We start from the raw sequence: 15,032 nt of genomic DNA, 5'->3' as shown, positions 1-15,032 counted from the left end.
TGGACATCTGGCCCACAAAGTCCAGCAAAGTCAATCCTATTTCTGCTGCTGTTTTTTTCATGTTCTTGCAGGTAGAGAAAGAGGTTTAATGGTCCTTTGCTTTAATGGTGGGGAGTATAATCTTAAAATTAGAGCTAGGTTGTTCAGGGGTGATGTCAGGAAGCACTTCTTCATACAAAGGGCAATGGAAATCTGGAACTCTCTCCCCCGAGGCAGGGGGGTCAATTGAACATTTCAAAACTGAGATTGATAGATTTTTGTTAGGTAAGGGTATTAAGGATCTGGGACCAAGGTGGGGAGATGGAGTTAAGATATAGACCAGCCATGATTGAATTGAATGGCGGAAGAGGCTTGAGGGGCTGAATGGTCTCCTCCTGTTCCAATATTACTACCTGGTAGTGACTGAGCACAACTGCCTCCACAGGCTCTAGATCAAAATGAAGGTAGGCGCAGGGCTGTGCTATATGCTGCAAGGCACCTGCAGCAACCTGCACCATAGGGACAGCATTGCCAGTCACGACCAGGGACACCGCTGCTCTCAACCTTTCTGCCATTGTCTCTCCCTCCTTGAGGCTGGCATAGGGATCATATGTGGTACCATCCAATCGATCAAACACGTGACTTGCGATGGCCAGCCGATCGTCCCTTATCACATCGAATCCTTATCCCGATTAACACACGGCCCGACCTTCAAACCAACCTAATGGGTTCATTCACAACATGTGCATGAGGTTCACTCTAACATGACAATGGTTATTAATGGCCCAGCACGGTCCCCCAGTCGTTTAGGACAGGATTGCGCTCTGCTCATCCACCTGGAGTTTGCAAAATGGCAGGCGCCATGTGTGAAGGATCTCTTAAAGGGGCAGAAGCTTTTTTGCCTGATTTTTTTATTACTTACACTGTTTCAGTAGCTTTTTACTTCTGTTTTTTTTCTTGCTAGTATCGGAACATAAGGAAATCTTTATGTGGTAATAAAAACATCCAAATGTTGTCTGCAAAATCATTGGAAAGTCAAGTGCAATTGAAGCATTTACAAGTGTTGACCAGGACAGGGAACAAGGTAAGAGAGGATATGAATAGAGGTTTTTACAATACAATATTTCACTGCAGCTTACACCAGGACTCAGAGGTTACAGCTATCAGGGAAGACTGAACAAGGTGGGGCTCTTTTTTCTAGAAAAGAGAAGGCTGAAGTGTGACCTAATAGAGGTCTTTAAAACTATGAAGGGATTCAATAGAGCAGACGTAGAGAAAATTTTTCCACTTGTGGGGGAGTCCCAAACTAGGAGCTATAAATATAAGATAGTCACTAATAAATCCAATAGGGAATTCAATTCAGGAGGAACTTTTTTACCCAGAGAGTGGTGAGAATGCGGAACTCGCTACCACAAGGAGTAGTTGAGGCAAATAGCAGAGGTGCATTTAAGGGGAAGCGAGATAAACAGATGAGGAAGAAAGGAATAGAAGGATATGCTGATAGGGTGAGATGGAGTAAGAAGGGAGTCGGCTTGTGTGGAGCGTAAACGCCAGCATAGACCAGTTGGACCGAATGGCCTGTTTCTGTGCTGTAAACTCTATGTAATTCTATGTATGTAAGCTCCGAGAATGATCAGGCCTCAAAAACAGTGGGGTAGATTTTCACCTTTACTCCCTGGGCATTAAGCATCACCTGGGAGAATCCGGAGACCCTCCCTGCCAGCTTTCCCTTTCTGTGGGGTTGAAGATGAAAGACTGGGGGGGCGGGGGGAGAGCCAAGCCACTCAAACATCCTGTTTGATTTATTAAAATATATTTTTGATCAGCAGTCCTAATGAACTGAACAGACAGTCATTTAAATTCGCTGCGTTCTGGTTACTTTATTGAAGGTAACTTCAACATCAGGTTTGCTGTAGGTATCTTCGCAGGTTCAGTGGTGTCAGTCACTCCTGTAAGTGGTCTGAGTATCTTCCTTTTATGGGAGTTGACTCACACTGCCCTATATCTATTTGTACGATAGAGTAACCCGGGGATGTAACTCTTCTGATCTGGACTGGATATTCTTGTCTTTTTCACAAATGTTTCTTCAAACTCTCTGAAGGCAGCTTGGTGAGACGAGGTAAGATGTGAATCATTAATCTGCTTTATTTCACAGTAAGGTGAACATATGGAGAGCCATCATCACCTGTCTCACTTAATGCAATCGTACAACTCATTGTCATATAATACAAACTAAAGAACATGCCACATTACCCCACACAGTGGGTCACCCAACATGACTTACACAAGATAGCTTCTAACTATCCTCCAGCATTTCTAACATCTTCTCCTCACCAAAAGACTCACAGATTTATTTTGAAGAAGCCTGGACTACCTTTATAGCTTTCCTGTTTCAAAAAACCTCTCGTGACTGTATTATATCTCTCACTGTTTACAGCCCAAGAGGAAGGCTTGTCAGGCCTGCTGCTTAGCTCTTGGGACCAATGATTTTCCAATACAATGTGTTTTGTTTTACTCATTCGTGGGATGTGGGTGCCCATCCCTAATTGCCCTTGAGAAGGTGGTGGTGAGCCGCCTTCTTGAACCGCTGCAGTCCCTGTGGTGAAGGTTCTCCCACAGTGCTGTTAGGAAGGGAGTTCCAGGATTTTGACCCAGCGGTGATGAAGGAACGGCGATATATTTCCAAGTCGGGATGGTGTGTGACTTGGAGGGGAACGTGCAGGTGGTGTTGTTCCCATGTGCCTGCTGCCCTTGTCCTTCTAGGTGGTAGAGGTCGCAGGTTTGGGAGGTGCTGTCGAAGAAGCCTTGGCGAGTTGCTGCAGTGCATCCTGTGGATGGTACACACTGCAGCCATGGCGCGTTGTGGTGGAGGGAGTGAATGTTTAGGGTGGTGGATGGGGTGCCAATCAAGCGGGCTGCTTTATCTTGGATGGTGTTGAGCTTCTTGAGTGTTGTTGGAGCTGCACTCATCCAGGCAAGTGGAGAGTATTCCATCACACTCCTGACTTGTGCCTTGTAGATGGTGGAAAGGCTTTGGGGAGTCAGGAGGTGAGTCACTCGCTGCAGAATACCCAGCCTCTGACCTGCTCTTGTAGCCACAGTATTTATGTGGCTGGTCCAGTTAAGTTTCTGGTCAATGGTGACCCCCAGGATGTTGATGGTGGGGGATTCAGCGATGGTAATGCAACTGAATGTCAAGGGGAGATGGTTAGACTCTCTCTTGTTGGAGATGGTCATTGCCTGGCACCTGTCTGGTGTGAATGTTACTTGCCACTTATGAGCCCAAGCCTGGATGTTGTCCAGGTCTTGCTGCATGCGGACAAGGACTGCTTCATTATCTGAGGGGTTGCGAATGGAACTGAACACTGTGCAATCATCAGCGAACATCCCCATTTCTAACCTTATGATGGAGGGAAGGTCATTGATGAAGCAGCTGAAGATGGTTGGGCCTAGGACACTGCCCTGAGGAACTCCTGCAGCAATGCCCTGGGGCTGAGATGATTGGCCTCCAACAACCACTACCATCTTCCTTTGTGCTAGGTATGACTCCAGCCACTGGAGAGTTTCCCCCTGATTCCCATTGACTTCAATTTTATTAGGGCTCCTTGGTACCACACTTGGTCAAATGCTGCCTTGATGTCAAGGGCAGTCACTCTCACCTCACCTCTGGAATTCAGCTCTTTTGTCCATGTTTGGACCAAGACTGTAATGAGGTCTGGAGCCGAGTGGTCCTGGCGGAACCCAAACTGAGCATCGGTGAGCAGGCTATTGGTGAGTAAGTGCCGCTTCATAGCACTGTCGACGATACCTTCCATCACTTTGCTGATGATTGAGGTGCTGTGGGGTGCTATCCGTTGGCTCCACTGACACAGGCTGCTCTTCCAGGCCTACAGTGAGCAAGAAAGCAACAAATGTATAATTCTCCAAACGAGCTTGATTGCAAGATAATGTGTGTGATGTTTGTGTGCTTCTGTGTATGTCTGTATACGAGTGAGTGAGTGAGTAAAAGAGTGAGTGAGTGAGTAAAAGAGTGAATGAGTGAGTAAAAGAGTGAGTGAAAGATTGAATGAAAGAGTGAGTGAGTGAAAGAGTGAGTGAGTGAGGGAGTGAGTGAAAGTGAGTGAGTGAAATAGTGAAAGAATGAGTGAAAGTGAGTGAGTGAAAGAGTGAGGAAAAGCATGAGGTAAAGAGTGAGTAAATGAATGAGTAAATGAGTGAGTGAGTGAAAGAATGAGTGAGTGAAAGAATGAGTGAAAGAGTGAGTGAGCAAAAGAGTGAGTGAAAAAGTGAGTGAAAGAGTGAGGAAAAGCATGAGGTAAAGAGTGAGTAAATGAATGAGTAAATGAGTGAGTGAGTGAAAGAATGAGTGAGTGAAAGAATGAGTGAAAGAGTGAGTGAGCAAAAGAGTGAGTGAAAAAGTGAGTGAAAGAGTGAGTTAGTGAAAGAGTGAGTGAGTGAAAGTGTGTGAATGAGTGAGTGAGTGAAAGTGAGTGAGTGGCAGTGCGAGTGCATAAGTGAGTGAGTGAGTGAGTGAGTGAGTGAAAGAGTGAGTGAGTGAAAGAGTGAGTGAAAGAGTGTTTGAAGGAGTGAGTGTGAGTGAGTGAAAGAGTGAGTGAGTGAAAGAGTGTGCGAATGAGTGAGTGAAAGTGTGAGTGCATGAGTGAGTGAGTGAGTGAGTGAAAGAGTGACTGAGTGACTGAGTGAAAGTGAGTGAAAGAGTGTGAGTGAAAGAGTGAGTGAAAGAGTGAGTGAGTGAAAGAGTGAGTGAGTGAAAGAGTGTGTGAATGAGTGAGTGTGAGTGAGTGAGTGAAAGTGTGAGTGAGTGAAAGAGTGTGAGTGCATGAGTGAGTGAGTGAGTGACTGAGTGAAAGTGTGAGTGAGTGAAAGAGTGAGTGAGTGAAAGAGTGAGTGAAAGTGAGTGAAAGTGAGTGAGTGAAAGAGTGAGTGAAAGAGTGAGTGAGTGAAAGAGTGAGTGAGTGAAAGTGTGAGTGAGTGAAAGAGTGTGTGAATGAGTGAGTGTGAGTGAGTGAGTGAAAGTGTGAGTGAGTGAAAGAGTGTGAGTGCATGAGTGAGTGAGTGAGTGACTGAGTGAAAGTGAGTGAAAGTGTGAGTGAGTGAAAGAGTGAGTGAGTGAAAGAGTGAGTGAAAGTGAGTGAAAGTGAGTGAGTGAAAGAGTGAGTGAAAGAGTGAGTGAAAGAGTGAGTGAATGAAGGAGTGAGTGAGTGAAAGAGTGAGGGAGTGAAAGAGCGAGGGAGTGAAAGTGTGAGGGAGTGAAAGAGTGAGTGAGTGAAAGAGCGAGGGAGTGAAAGAGTGAGTGAGAGTGTGTGAATGATTGAGTGTAAGTGAGTGAAAGTGAGTGAGTGAAAGTGTGTGTGAGTGAGCAAGTGAGCGAGTGAAAGAATGAGTGAAAGAGTGAGTGAGTGAAAGTGTGAATGAAAGAGTGAGTGAAAGTGAATGAGTGAGTGAAAGTGAGTGAGTGAGCGAGTAAGTGAGTGAAAGGTTGAGAGTGAGTGAGTGAGAGTGAGTGAAAGAGTGAGTGAAAGAGTGAGTGAGTGAAAGAATGAGTGAAAGAGTGAGTGAAAAAGTGAGTGAGTGAAAGAGTGAGTGAGTGAAAGGTTGAGAGTGAGTGAGTGAGAGTGAGTGAAACAGTGAGTGAAAGTGAGTGAAAGAGTGAGTGAGTGAAAGAGTGAGAGTGAGTGAAAGAGTGAGAGTGAATGGAAGAATAAGCGAAAGAGTGAGTGGAAGTGTGAATGAGTGAAAGTGTGAGTGCATGAGTGAGTGAGTGAGTGAAACAGTGATTGAGTGAGTGAAACAGTGAGAGAGTGTGAGTGGAAGTGTGAATGATTGAGTGAGTGAGTGAAAGAGTGAGTGAGTGAAAGAGTGAGTGAGTGAAAAGTTGAGAGTGAGTAAAAGAGTGAGAGTGAGTGAGTGAGTGAAAGAGTGAGAGTGAGTGAAAGAGTGAGTGAGTGAAAGAGCGAGTGAGTGAAAGAGTGAGTTAGTGAAAGAGTGAGTGAGTGAAAGAGTGAGCGAGTGAAAGTGTGCGTGCATGAGTGAGAGAGTGAAAGAATGAAAGAGTGAGTGAGTGAAACAATGAGTGAGTGAGTGAGAGTGAGAATGAGTGAGTGAGTGAAAGAGTGAGTGAAAGTGCGAATGATTGAGTGAGTGAGTGAAAGAGTGAGTGAGTGAAAGAGTGAGTGAGTGAAAAGTTGAGAGTGAGTAAAAGAGTGAGAGTGAGTGAGTGAGTGAAAGAGTGAGAGTGAGTGAAAGAGTGAGTGAGTGAAAGAGCGAGTGAGTGAAAGAGTGAGTTAGTGAAAGAGTGAGTGAGTGAAAGAGTGAGCGAGTGAAAGTGTGCGTGCATGAGTGAGAGAGTGGAAGAATGAAAGAGTGAGTGAGTGAAACAATGAGTGAGTGAGTGAGAGTGAGAATGAGTGAGTGAGTGAAAGAGTGAGTGAAAAAATGAGTGAAAAAATGAGTGAAAGTGAGTGAGAGTGAAAGAGTGAGTGAAAAAATGAGTGAAAGTGAGTGAGTGAAAGAATAAGTGAAAGTGAGTGAGTGAAAGAGTGAGAGAAAGTGAGTGAATGAGAAAGAGTGAATGAGTGAAAGAGTGAGTGAAAATGTGAGTGAATGAAAGAGTGAGTGAGTGAAAGTGAGTGAGTGAAAGCGTGAGAGTGAGAGTGAGTGAAAGTGTGAGTGAGAGAATGAGTGAGTGAGTGAGAGTGAGTGAGTGAAAGAGTGATGAAAGTGTGAGTGAGTGAAAGAGTGAGTGAGAGTGAGTGAGTGAAAGAGTGAGTGAAAGTGTGAGTGAGTGAAAGAGTGAGTTTGCAAAAGATTGAGTGAATGAGTGTGTGAATGAGTGAGTGAGTGAAAGAGCAAGTGAAAGGGTGAGTGAGTGAAAGTGTGAGTGCATGAGTGAGTGAGTGAAAGAGAATGAAAAAGTGAGTGAATGAGTGAGTGAAAGAGTGAGTAATGAAAGTGTGAGTGCATGACTGAGTGAGTTAAATTGAGCGAGTGAAAGTGTGAGCGAGTGAAAGTGTGAGCGAGTGAAAGTGCGTGTGCATGAGTGAGTACGTGAGTGAAAGAGTGAAAGAGTGAGTGAGTGAAACAATGAGTGAAAGAGTGAGTAAAAGAGTGACAGTGAGTGAAAGAGTGAGTGAAAAAAATGAGTGAAAAAAATGAGTGAAAGTGAGTGAGTGAAAGTGAGTGAGTGAAATAATAAGTGAGTGAGAGTGAAAGAGTGAGAGTGAGTGAAAGAGTGATTGAGTGAAAGAGTGATTGAGTGAAAAAGTGACTTCGTGAAAGAGCGAGTTTGTGAAAGCGTGTGTGAAAGAGTGAGTGAAAGAGTGATTGAGTGAAAGAGTGGTTGAGTGAAAGAGTGAGTGAAAGTGAGTGAGTGAGAGTGTGTGAAAGTGTGAGTGAGCGAAAGTGTGAGTGAGTGAGTTAAAGAGTGAGTGAATGAAAGAGTGAGAGTGAGTGAATGAGTGAAAGTGAGTGAGTGAGTGAAAGAGTGTGTGAAAGTGTGAGTGCATGAAAGTGTGAGTGAATGAGTGAAAGTGAATGAGTGAAAGAGTGAGTGAGTGAAAGTGTGTGAAAGAGTGAGTGAATGAAAGGGTGAGAGTGAGTGGAAGAGTGAGTGAAAGAGTGCGTAAGTGAAAGGTTGAGAGTGAGTGAGAGTGAGTGGAAGAGTGAGAGTGAGTGAGTGAGAGTGAGTGGAAGAGTGAGAGTGAGTGAAAGAGTGAGTGAGTGAAAGAGTGAGAGTGAGTGAAAGAGTGAGAGTGAATGGAAGAATGAGCGAAAGAGTGAGTGGAAGTGTGAATGAGTGAAAGTGTGAGTGCATGAGTGAGTGAAACAGTGATTGAGTGAGTGATAGAGTGAGTGAAAGTGTGAGTGATTGAAAGAGTGACTGAGTGAAAGAGTGAATGAGTGAGTGAGTTCGTGAAAGAGTGAGTGAGTGATAGTGAGTGAAAGTGTGAGTGATTGAAAGAGTGAGTGAGTGATAGTGAGTGAAAGTGTGAGTGATTGAAAGAGTGAGTGAGTGAAAGAGTGAATGAGTGAGTGAGTTCGTGAAAGAGTGAGTGTTTGAAAGAGTGTGTGAATGAGTGTGTGAGTGAAAGAGTGAGTGAGTGAAAGAGTGAGTGAAAGAGTGTGTGAATGAGTGAGTGAAAGAGTGAGTGAAAGTGTGAGTGCATGAGTGAGTGTGTGAGTGAAAGAGTGAGCGAGTGAAAGAGTGAGTGAATGAGTGAGTGGGTGAAAGAGTGAGTGAATGAGTGAGTGGGTGAAAGAGTGAGTGAGCGAAAGTGTAAGTGCGTGAGTGAGTGAGCGGGTGAAAGAGTGATTGAGTGAAAGTGAGTGAAAGAGTGAGTGAGTGAAAGTGTATGAAAGAGTGAGTGAAAGAGTGAGTGAGTGAGTAGTGAAAGTGTGAGTGCATGACTGAGTGAAAGAGTGAGTGAAAGAGTGAGTGAGTGAGTGAGTAGTGAAAGTGTGAGTGCATGACTGAGTGAAAGAGTGAGAGTGAAAGAGTGAGTGAGTGAAAGTGTGTGAATGAGTGAGTGAAAGAGTGAGTGAGTGAGTGAGTGAAAGAGTGAGTGAGTGAAAGTGTGTGAATGAGTGAGTGAAAGAGTGAGTGGTGAAAGTGTGAGTGCATGACTGACTGAGTGAAAGTGAGTGAGTGAAAGAGTGAGTGAAAGTGTGAGTGCATGAGTGAGTGTGTGAAAGAGCGAGTGAAAGTGTGAGTGAGTGAGTGAGTGAAACAATGAGTGAAAGAGTGAGTGAGTGAGTGAGTGAGTGAAAGAGTGAGTGAGTGAAAGTGTGAGTGAGTGAAAGTGTGAGTGGGAGAAAAGACATAACAAGTCCAGGATGGTACCAGCCTTGAGTTTGTTGTAGGCCTCCAGCTTAGCCTTGTCCTACATCCTCGATGCTCTTCTAAGGAATGATTTTCAATGGTGGCCCCCTCAACAGGAGTCAAGGACTTGTAATTTCCATCTCCTCCTCCAGTTTAGGTCTATTCTATTGTAGTAGGTGCCACCTTGTCCTACATGCAGAGAAGTAGCTTTGAGACAGTGTAACTTGAAGGAACACATTCAGAGAAGGATCTCCAATCTGCACTTAACTTTAAGTCGCTACATCCATTTAAACCCTGGCTGGAGCCCTTTAAAAGCTGCTAATGCTCCAGATATTCTGTTTTCCCCACCCCTTCTTTGGTGAGCTTCCAATATGAGACCCAATGCAGGCCAGGAGCTTCCTGCACACATGATTTGAGGGCTAACCTAGAAAGATCCGGGAGGGTGCAGTCGGAGCCAGAGTGCTGTAACCATAAAATCTACAGCATAGTTTGTGCTATAGATCCAGCGATAGTCCTACCTCCAAATAGCATTCCCTTGCTGAAAATTAAAGGAAGAAAGAATCTGCATTTACGAGTTAAATGACCAGATAATTTGTTTTTTTTTTATTGATGTTAGTTGAGGGGTAAAGACTGGTCAGGACAGCAGGGAGAACTCCCCCGCTCTTCTTCAAATAGTGCCAAGGGATCTTTTACGTCCACCTGAGAGAGCAGACAGGGCCTCGGTTTAATGTCTCATCTGAAAGACGGCACCTCTGATAATGAAGCACTCCCTCAGTACTGCACTGGTGTGTTAAGTCTCTGGACTGTGACTTGAATCCATAATCTACTAACTCAGAGGCGAGAGAGCCATAACTGACCCAAGGCTGACAGTATAAATTGATTCTAATGAACACAAAATTGTGCTGGGGTTGTGCCCAAATTCTAAATGTAACTCTGCATTAGAACCGTGAATTACTGCTCTGTAACATCCTCCAAGACAGCTAGCCAAAGATCTGGCTTTTCCCTCTGTTTGTCTCTCTCGCTCATTCTCCCCTTACGTGTGTGTGTGTGTGTCTCTCCCCCTTTCTCGTTCTTTTTCTCTCCTCTCCCATCTCCTCTCATAGTTTTTTCTTTCCCCTCGACACCATTCCTTTACTCACCGTGACAATTAAGTGTGAGCAGTGCAAGGTCTGATGATATGTGACTGACTGTGTGCCCAGCTCACGGCATGTGACGTCGTGACATCTCAAATCATATGCACCAAAATGAGGTCTGGCAAGTGGTGTTCAGGCTTTGTGTGGCACTGCAGCCTGTGAGCAGGTGAATGAACCTGCTTCCCTTGTGTTTAGATAAACAGAGTGGGAACAGGGTGTGCAGCTCTTCCTATTTACATATTTAAAAAATCAATTTATATAAACCCTCCAACCCCAGGCATGTGCTCAGTCCAAGGAAGGTTTAGTGACTCTGAAATGGGGAAATCTTTGTGTACTTCTTGCAAAATCCTATCCCTGCCCACTCAGGATTCTGGGGACAAAAGCCGAGATTGATGAGGCTTAACCCAGCAACACAAACATTGCAACATGGTTCTGTCGGGGCACCATGTAAGCAGGCCTCTCTGCTGAACAAAAACACACTTTCCTCCTAATGCAATACTTTGCCTCACAAATCAACTGAGTAGCAGCATTACTTTCTTCCTTACCAATTCTGACAGGTAACGGCATCAAGCCCATCTTTTTTAAAACAACTTTTAACTTCACTTTCCGTCCCGCTGTCGTAACCACACAGCTTTGTCCTTGGGAGCTGTTGCACTGCTCGCCTCTGATTACCCACAGCCGGCAGCCAGAGTCACCCGAGGGACACCTCTATCAGCTGCTTCACTCGCAGCCTCTGGCACAATCCGACACACTACAAGGAGCTATTGGTCCAAGGTACTTTAACAGCGGAGTAAACCGCGGTGTCTCGCTGGCGGGGCGGGGGGGGGGGGGGTGAAGGATGAAGGTCACAACCTCTATCTTGTCACGTACTATATCTAGACTTTGTTCTTTGCCTTCTCCATTCTTTATCTTGCGCTGTTTGTTTTGCCTTTAAAGGCTGGCGTCGTCATGGTAACATGAGATACTTTGCTTTGTTTGTACACAGAGGAGGGCGCAATCACACTGCTAAAAAAAGATAAAGGCAGTTGCTGGAGGCCGTTCAGCCCATCTAACTCGTCCTTCCATACAGTATCAACAACAACTTGCCTTTAGCGCTGTAAAATGTCCCAAGGAGCTTCACAGGAGCGTTATCAGACAAAAACTGACACCAAGCCAAGGAAGGTGATATTAGGACAGGTGACTAAAAGCTCGGTCAAAGAGACGGGTTTTAAAGAGGGTCTTAATGGAGGAGAGAGGTGGAGAGGTTTATACTCAGCACAGTATCCAATTGAATGCCTCTTGAATGACTCCAGAGATTTTGCCTCCACTCACTGGTTACTCAGGAGACCATTCGAGGTACTAATCACCCTGTGTGAAGACCTGAACTTGCCTTTCACCAGTTTTCACCCATTCCCCCTTGTCCTGCAGTTGTACCTTAACTTGTAATTGTCCTTTTCTATTCCAATTAATTGTAAACAATTTTACAACACCAAGTTATAGTCCAGCAATTTTATTTTAAATTCACAAGCTTTCGGAGATTTTCTCCTTCCTCAGGCAAATATTTCAAGATCTCCTTGAAGCCTACGCATTTATACATATTGAACAATAATACATGGTGTTTACAGACTGCCCCTGCAACTGCCCGTTGCCAAGGCAATCACCGTGTTCAGACAGAGAGGTGTTACCTGCAGAACCTCCGAATACACATTCAACAAAAAAACAAACAGGGAAAAAAAACAGAGAAAAAAAAACACAGAGAGAGGCAGAAACATCCGGAAGGCAGAGAGAGCCAGCAAATGACCCATTATATTAAAAACAGATAACATTTGTTCGCTGGTGGGGTAACGTGTAGCGTGACATGAACCCAAGATCCCGGTTGAGGCCGTCCTCATGGGTGCGGAACTTGGCTATCAATTTCTGCTCGACGATTTTGCGTTGTCGTGTGTCTCGAAGGCCGCCTTGGAGTACGCTTACCCGAAGGTCGGTGGATGAATGTCCATTCCAATTAATGGCTAATATAAGGTCCCTCTCATTTGCCTCCCATCAGGTTATATTCATCTTTCCCTCATCCATCCCTCCTCACACACTAGGGATCGGCCCCATGGGCCTCCTCCACACGATTTCCAGGGCTTGGCTGTTTTCCTTGTACCTCAGTGACCTGAACTGAACGCAGTATTCAGAGGTGTGGCCTACCCCAGAGCCCTGAACTGCCTCAGCGCGATGGCCTCGGGCTAATACAATCTACTGATTGGGATATACAGCTCTGATCACCTGAGGCTTCGTCAGCGAGACAATCAGCCCACAGGCCCCCCCCGCAGCCAGTTTGTGGTGTGGTCCGATTGCCCAAAAGCATGATTTGGGAGGGGGGGGGGGGGGGGGAGGACTGAATGAGATTATGCCACAGACAGACTGTGAGTCAGAACAGTCATAGGGTCCAAGTCACACTCTGGAGACTTGAGCACAGAATTCAGGCTGACACTCCCAGTGTAGTACCAAGGGAGTGCTGCACTGTTGGAGGTGCCGTCTATCGGATCTATTGGCTGTAAAGCCCCTGAGGTTGTGAAAGGTGCTATATAAATGCAAGTTCTTCCTTCCTGGTCAGTTCACTGAAGATCTGCCATTGTGCACCTTCACTGCATGGGCACTGGCTGAGTCTGTGTCATCTGCAGCAGGGTGATTTATTTCATAGGACTGGAATGTCTCTTCCTGCAACTCTGAAGGTCACTATGGCATTAAGCCTCTGTGTAATGGGATCCTTCCAGGCCACACAGGGGACCTCTCCCCAGATTTAGCCAATCTGCACTTTCATTCCTGTATAGCCAAGTGACTGACGCCATGTCAGTCAGAGGAAAACACCTTTATCGCTTTCAAACTGGAAAAGAGGCACCAATTGGAGAGGGCAACGAACCTTTGCCACCTGGCAGGCTTCCCAAGAGTTCAGAGTGTCATAGACAGAACCCATGTGGCCATCAGGACTCCGCCCGCCAACCCGTCAGGACACCGCCCGCCAACCCGTCAGGACACCGCCCGCCAACCCGTCAGGACACCGCCCGCCAACCCGTCAGGACACCGCCCGCCAACCCGTCAGGACACCGCCCGCCAACCCGTCAGGACACCGCCCGTCAACCCGTCAGGACTCCACCCGTCAGGACACCGCCCGTCAACCCGTCAGGACTCCGCCCGTCAGGACACCGCCCGCCAACCCGTCAGGACACCGCCCGCCAACCCGTCAGGACACCGCCCGTCAACCCGTCAGGACACCGCCCGTCAACCCGTCAGGACACCGCCCGCCAACCCGTCAGGACACCGCCCGCCAACCCGTCAGGACACCGCCCGTCAACCCGTCAGGACTCCGCCCGCCAACCCGTCAGGACACCGCCCGCCAACCCGTCAGGACTCCGCCCGCCAACCCGAATGCGTACATCCACTGGAAGGGATACCAGGCATTAAAGGTGCAGGAGCTTTCAGACCACAGAGGTGTTATCCTGCACATTAAAAAGAAAGAAAGACTTGCTTTTATATAACACCTTTCAAGACATCCCAAAGCGCTTTACAGCCAATGAAGTTGTTTTGAAGTGTAGTCACTGTTGTAATGTTGGAAACACGGCAGCCAATGTGCACACAGCAAGATCCCACAAACAGCAATAAGATAATGACCAGATAATCTGTTTTTTAATGATCCTGGTTGAGGGATAAATATTGGCCAGGACACCAGGGAGAACTCCCCTGCTCTTCTTGGAAATAGTGCCATGGGATCTTTTACATCCACCTGAGAGGGCAGACTGAACCTCGGTTTAACATCTCATCTGAAAGACGGCACCTCCGACAGTGCAGCGCTGGAGTGTCAGCCTAGATTTCAATCCCAAGTCTCTGGCGTGGAACCTGACCCCACAAACTTCTGACTCAGAGGTGAGAGTTCTACCAACTGAGCCACGACTGACTAGAGTGCCCAGCCTGGGATATAGCAGATGGGTACAATGTGCTCGATTTTGCAATGGTGGGGGTTGGAACCGGGGTGGGGGGTGAAGGTGCACGTGGCAAACCCGCATGAACAAAACTTACCGTTTCCAACGTGATCGCATGGTGATTGGTGATGATTAACGTCCTCTCCGGGTTTCGCGTCCGGCAACCCCTGATTGACAGGCAGGCTGCCGTCAGGAGCTGCAACACAAGGATGGGGGGGGGGAGAAAGAGAGAGAGTGAGACATCATCCAGCGCTGAAATGGAAGATCGGGGGGAGAGGGGAAGATCGGGGGGAGAGGGGAAGATCGGGGGGAGAGAGGGGAAGATCGGGGAGAGAGGGGAAGATCGGGGGGAGAGAGGGGAAGATCAGGGGAGAGAGGGGAAGATCGGGGAGGAGAGGGGAAGACCGGGGGGAGAGGGGAAGATCGGGGGGAGAGGGGAAGACCGGGGGGAGAGGGGAAGATCGGGGGGGAGAGGGGAAGATCGGGAGGGTGAAGAGGGGGACATCGGGAGGAAAGGGGAAGATCGGGGGGAGAGGGGAAGATCGGGGGGGAGGGGAAGTTTGGGGAGAGAATGGAAGATCGGGGGGGAGAGGGGAAGATCGGGGGGGAGAGGGGAAGATCGGGGGGGAGAGGAAGTTTGGGGAGAGAATGGAAGATCGGGGGGAGAGGGGAAGATCGGGGGGGAGGGGAAGTTTGGGGAGAGAATGGAAGATCGGGGGGGAGGGGAAGATCGGGGGGGAGAGGGGAAGATCGGGAGGGTGAAGAGGGGGACATCGGGAGGAAAGGGGAAGATCGGGGGGAGAGGGGAAGATCGGGGGGGAGGGGAAGTTTGGGGAGAGAATGGAAGATCGGGGGGGAGAGGGGAAGATCGGGGGGAGAGGGGAAGATCGGGGGGGAGAGGAAGTTTGGGGAGAGAATGGAAGATCGGGGGGAGAGGGGAAGATCGGGGGGGAGAGGGGAAGATCGGGAGGGTGAAGAGGGGGACATCGGGAGGAGAGGGGAAGATCGGGGGAGAGGGGAAGATTGGGAGGGTGAAGAGGGGGACATCGGGAGGACATCGGGGGGGGGTGAAGAGGGGGAGATCAGAGAGGGAGGCATCGGACATTGGAGCAGGGTGCAAAGGTGGGTCCATTTTGT

At 47.5% G+C, this 15,032-nt stretch overlaps 1 long non-coding RNA gene across 2 annotated transcripts; it reads right to left on the bottom strand.

Moving 5' to 3' along the window:
* Window positions 1-1,833: 1,833 nt before the first annotated feature.
* Window positions 1,834-10,720, bottom strand: LOC137326095 (uncharacterized). Of its 2 annotated transcripts, none has more exons than XR_010964096.1 (3): window positions 10,497-10,720; window positions 8,844-9,007; window positions 1,834-3,866 (listed from the first exon to the last, which is right to left on the bottom strand). It is a non-coding gene; the product is annotated as an uncharacterized lncRNA (long non-coding RNA). The 2 variants fall into 2 exon arrangements; XR_010964095.1 differs by lacking the exon at window positions 10,497-10,720 and adding an exon at window positions 9,958-10,037.
* Window positions 10,721-15,032: the final 4,312 nt, after the last annotated feature.

Source organism: Heptranchias perlo, chromosome 10, assembly GCF_035084215.1.
Source record: "Heptranchias perlo isolate sHepPer1 chromosome 10, sHepPer1.hap1, whole genome shotgun sequence".
Classification (NCBI taxonomy): Eukaryota; Metazoa; Chordata; class Chondrichthyes; order Hexanchiformes; family Hexanchidae; genus Heptranchias; species Heptranchias perlo.
This window is presented reverse-complemented; position numbering and strand designations above follow the sequence as displayed.